The sequence below is a fragment of the Phoenix dactylifera genome, chromosome 11 (genome assembly GCF_009389715.1).
Source record: "Phoenix dactylifera cultivar Barhee BC4 chromosome 11, palm_55x_up_171113_PBpolish2nd_filt_p, whole genome shotgun sequence".
Taxonomy (NCBI): domain Eukaryota; kingdom Viridiplantae; phylum Streptophyta; class Magnoliopsida; order Arecales; family Arecaceae; genus Phoenix; species Phoenix dactylifera.
The window spans coordinates 17,690,147-17,695,468 of record NC_052402.1 but is presented as its reverse complement, the minus strand read 5'-3'; the positions used below and the strand labels follow the sequence as shown (position 1 = coordinate 17,695,468).

General features: G+C 46.1%; 1 long non-coding RNA gene across 1 annotated transcript; it reads right to left on the bottom strand.

Moving 5' to 3' along the window:
- Window positions 1-208: 208 nt before the first annotated feature.
- Window positions 209-1,331, bottom strand: LOC120112595. Its single transcript, XR_005514174.1, has 2 exons — window positions 1,128-1,331; window positions 209-372 (listed from the first exon to the last, which is right to left on the bottom strand). It is a non-coding gene; the product is annotated as an uncharacterized LOC120112595 (long non-coding RNA).
- Window positions 1,332-5,322: the final 3,991 nt, after the last annotated feature.

Sequence of the window (5,322 nt, the reverse complement as noted above, 5' to 3'; positions counted from 1 at the left end):
CATAATTCAATTAACTAATTTTCTTTATTTTGAATATGCCGAATTTAATTTAACGGGACTTAACTACCCATTTCCCTTACTAAAACTTTTTTTTTTTTACCCTTTATTAAACCTATTGCTCTGATACCACTAAATGTCACGCCCCAAATTCGGATCATAACACGGCCGTGCTATTGCTATCTTATGCACACAATAACACGAAGCCACATAAAATTTCATAATAAAAATAAATAGTTTCATTTACTAATGTCATAACATTAGTGAAGAAGTTGGAACAGTACAGAGCTTCTAAAATCTGATTATTACATAACATTTTCAATTACCCCAACCCTGAATAACATCAAGCTCCCTGCTCCTAGTGGTCTTAATCATCTGTAGGAAAAAAAGTAGATAAAAAGGTATGAGCTACACAGCTCAGTAAGTAACCAGGTACTATCTTATTGGATCAAGTACAATTATGCCAATGCAGTGATTAAAAAGCCAACAGTTGATGTAAAATAAAATATTTTATAGATGATATACACAAATCAGGTCATAAAGCAATGCATGTTCTATCCATAAAAGTTCATAATCATGATAATGCAAGTCATATAAAAATATTGCCATTTATCCATACTTTATAAAATATACTCTCAGACGGATGTGCTGCTATGGTCACTATAATCCCGTGACAGGGCCTGTTAATCTTAGTCGACTAATTCTGTTATTCGTTACCAACTTTAACCCGTTGGCAGAGGGCCTGTTATTCTTTGGATGCTAGCTCCAGGGTGTCGACTGGCCTCTATTTCTAGAGGTGGTCATAGCTATCTGAGAGTTCATAAATCATATTCTTTTTCTTTCATAAATCATAATCATCATAAATAGGTTGGAAAATGATAAATGGCATTATATAATTTAAAATGCATAAACATGCCTCAAATATCATTTTTCATGCAGTCTAATCATAATTTCATAACTCATACATCATCAAATATTCATGAAGGATGCTCTTTAATCAAATTCATGTATCACATGAAATCATATACTTGATCCTAATTTTGAGGAAAATATATCATAAGCAATACATTTTCATAATGATGAATAAACAGTAATTAAAAAACTTTAAGATCAGTGCCAAGGTTACTTACAGCAATATACTTTCCAATTTCTTACGTCCGGATGACAAATCCTTGATCACCTAAATAAATCACATAGGGGTCACATTATTCTCTATTTATTTCATAATTTTCTAATTTATCATAACATGAATTTACTTGCTTGGATCTCAAGTCCAATTTATTTAATTTAGAGCCCTTGACCTCGATTTAGAACCAGATTGGGTTCACGTAGGTTAATTGGATCTTTAATTAAAGAATTGGGCTCGGTTCCTGATTGGGTCTAGCCCTATCGGGTCAATTTGGTCTTCTAATTATTTTATTGGGCTCAATTTCAAGTCCAATTAGGTTTAATTTTGGTCCAGGGTCAATGTGGCTCATCTAGGCTTGAGTCAGGGTCAGCCCAAAGTCAATTCGGTCTCAATTTAGTTAAACTGGTTTTGAATTGGGCTTGATTCATATTCAATTTGGGTCTGCTGAGACTAACTCAGCTTAATTAGGTTCAGACCCAACTCAATTGGGCTTAATTTGGTTCGGATTTAATCCAATTTATAGTTTGGGTTCGTCCGGACTTAGCCTAATCTGACTGGCTCGGTTTTAGTCAAATTTGGCTAAACCCATTTTTCTTTTATTTTATTTGGGCCTAACAGGTTCGGACCCGTACTCGGATCAGACCCGTTAGGTCGGACCCGTTAAGGATCTCTCTTTTTTTTTTTTCCTTTCCTTTTCTTTTCTTTTTCTTTTCTTTTCTTCCTTCTTCCTTCCCGAACCTTCTTCTCCCATTTTTTTTTTCTTTCTTTTTCTTCTCCTCCTCTTCTCTTCTCCCGATTTCTCCTTCCCCCTTTCTTCCCATTTCTTCTCCCGTGGAGGGAGGAGGGCGAGCTCGGGAGGCTTGGGAGGAACGGGCTGCGGCCGATGGCGCCCGGCGGTCGGCCTGCGGCGCCCACGGCCACACCCGCGGCCGTGCCCGTGGTCGCTGGTGTGAGGCCCAATAGTTCCACATCGGAAAGACTCGTTCCAGAGCCTAGGCATATGAGGCGGGTGTCTCCTAATCCTGCAGACGCGTTTTGGGTGGAAAACAAAACCGGAGAGGGGTGAAGGATGCTTGCGTGAAGCTCCAGAACCGGACAATATCTGGCAGGGGAGCCCCGTGTTCACCCCTCATGTGGCCCCCACGTGGGCACTGGGTGCCTCACGTGCCTCGCAAAGACGGGGGCGTGACATTTGGTATCAGAGCCGAGGACGGCTCTTGTCCGATGGTGGGAAGGGTGTGAGGCCCAATAGTCCCACATCGGAAAGACTCGTTCCAGAGCCTGGACATATGAGGCGGGTGTCTCCTAATCCTGCAGACGCGTTTTGGGTGGAAAACAAAACCGGAGAGGAGTAAAGGACGCTTGCGTGAAGCCCCAGAACCGGACAATATCTGGCAGGGGAGCCCCGTGTTCCCCCCTCATGTGGCCCCCACGTGGGCACTGGGTGCCTCACGTGCCTCGCAAAGGCGGGGGCGTGACATGTAATATCTGGAAAGAAAAAAAACCTCAAGTGTCAAATAGGCACCAAAAAATGACGATAAAAAAGAAGAAGGAACAAATAAGACAAGGATGACAAGACAGAGAAGGAGCAGTGAAACCGCCCTTAACCTCGGAACGCGCCGAGCTCAGGCCGATGTTACTAGGGCCTTCTCACTCAGGAGGTCGTTCAGAAGAATGTCTCCCCCGAGGCCATGAAGAGCATCGAGGACCCTCTGCTCGTCCGCCGAAAGCTTGGGGAGCTTATTGATGGCCTTGAGCCGGGGCTGCCCCCACCTCGAGTCAAATCCCCATGTGCGCTTGGAGGAAAGAAAGAAAAATTTCTCCTTCCACCCATGAATGGAGGAAGGAACACCTCGGAAGAACGGCCTACCACCCCGAAGGGCGAGGTAGAGCCATTCCCCATCCGCCGGGTTGGACTTCAACATGAAGCACCGGCAAAAGACATTCACCGAGGTCGGTATCCCGTGCGCGAGGCAAAGGGATAAGAAACCGATGATGGTCCTCCACGAGTTCGGAGCGAGCTGCGCTGGGACAAGCTGATACGCCACCAGGATCTTGTTCACGAACCCGTGTAGGGGGAAGCGCAGGCCGGCCCAGAGTGTTTCTATGTACACCCCGATCCGACCTGGAGGAGGTCTCGTCACCCGATCTTCCGACCCAGCAGGCTTAAGATAAAACCCGCGTTGAGGAAAAAACCGGGCGTGGATCAACTCCAACTCCTCCTCAGTCAAGCTGGACCCGACTTCGTCCGGACCGTGACCCATCTCCGAGAGAAAAACAAAAAAGGAGGAAGGAAAGAAAGAAGCAGAAAGACAAAAACCCTCCGAGCAAATGAGGGAAGAAAACCTACTATGGGTTTCACCGGAAATGCCGCCGACCAAAGGGAAGAGATCAAGACGACCGCCGGAAATCACCTTAGAGCACCGCCGGGAAAGACTGAGCGACAACTGGAGGAAAAAGGGGAAAGAAGATGGAAGAAGAGGAAAGTAACAACAGCAGCGGCCAAATGAGAGCTTTTAGGGCCAGGCCGAGGTTTATATAGACCCCTCCGATGGCCCAGATCTACAGCGTCAGATCTGGCCTTCCGTCTAGATCGCGCCACGTGTCGGCCCCGAAAATCGAAGCGGCGTATCAACCTGGATCGACGCTTTAAAAACAAAATTGAAGCAGCGCCCCGTCGGGTGCCGGAGCCTCATCATGAGCCCGCGGCTCAAAACCGCCTCGAAAAGCAAAAGGGCGTCGCCTTGTGCCCTCAAGCCCTCATTAAAGATGCCCCGAAGCGCGCAGAACAGCGGAGCAATGTAAAGCTACCTGGTCCCACCAGTATAATAAAGACAATTACTTTCTTCGCCCGAGCTCACAAGCGGCTCGGACTCGGAAGTCGGGGGTAGTGTTAGAGGAAAAATGGATTGCCCCGAAGCACGTGGATGCATCACCGGCATGTGATGACGGGCGCTATGGCAGCAACCCTCAAGGCTCCCGACCTCAGAGGCGTCCGACCTCAGAGGCGCCCGACCCCAACGCGCCCGACCTCGGAGCTCACAGCCGTGCGGCCTTGATCGACCTTAGGTCCGAAGAAGGTCTAGTCAAAGAATGAAGCAGACCTCTCCACTCCATCGGGAATCAAGCTCCTCTCCCACTCTCCTAGGATCTAATCCTGCGATCTCCATCTGAGCGACTGTCAACAATTAAATACGCACGATCTCCACGGACCTCCAGCTTACTCAAAATCTCAGGTCACCCACAGCAACTCGTTGACTCATTCAACTCCGTCCAGTCATCCACGGCAACTCATTAATTCACACGATCACGCCCAATTATGATAGTAACTCATTAATTCGTCCAGTCACATCATAGGTAACCCTGTATTCCTTCTATAAAAGGGAAACTTCTTCCTCTTTAAAGAAAGACTTTTAGACCTGGCAATCCTCTCTCTCTTTCTCCACAAAAGCCCCCTCTGACTTAAGCATTGGAGGGCCGGCACCGGAAACCCCGACCACCGGCTTTTTGCAGGCCCCCCGGAGGACGCAGCCCACCGACGTACCACCCGCACCGGAGCTCCTCCTTCTCAGCCAGTGGTCACCCCGGGTCTAATTTCCAGCAACAATAAAGAATAGGACCAACAGAAGCAAAAAGAGAGTAGTTAATATGCATTGCAGGTTAACACAAATAACATAAGATACATGTAGCTAAGAGACATTGTAAGCATGACGACCAGCTGCTTGATGGGTATGTGATTTAGTCCATAAAAGATAGACCCACAACCAATTTTTGGCCACAGCAGGCTACAATTAACGTAGCATATCTGTGTTTTGGGATAAGCCGGATCGAATGTTCAGCCCAAAATTTGCAAAAAAAAAAAAAGAGAGAGTAGACTTTAAGCTGGCCAACTCACACTCCTAATCCTATGAAGGACGGGGGAAAATGATATGCATGCCATCAATTACTAAGCCTTAAACTGCAACTGATGGATGCTGAAGTTTATATATTGTGAAAAATTTACTGTTTGATAGAAAACTAAAGCTGAAGTTAATAACATAGTGCATCAATTGGCAGATACAAGAGGGAAATCAGATAATATAAGCTGATATCTCTGCCCTCAGCGTGAATCTTGCACTGACCAAACTCAACACTATCTAATGTGTTTTGATTTATGGTTGTGAGAATTTAGCAAGTACAACACATCTGCAGTAGAC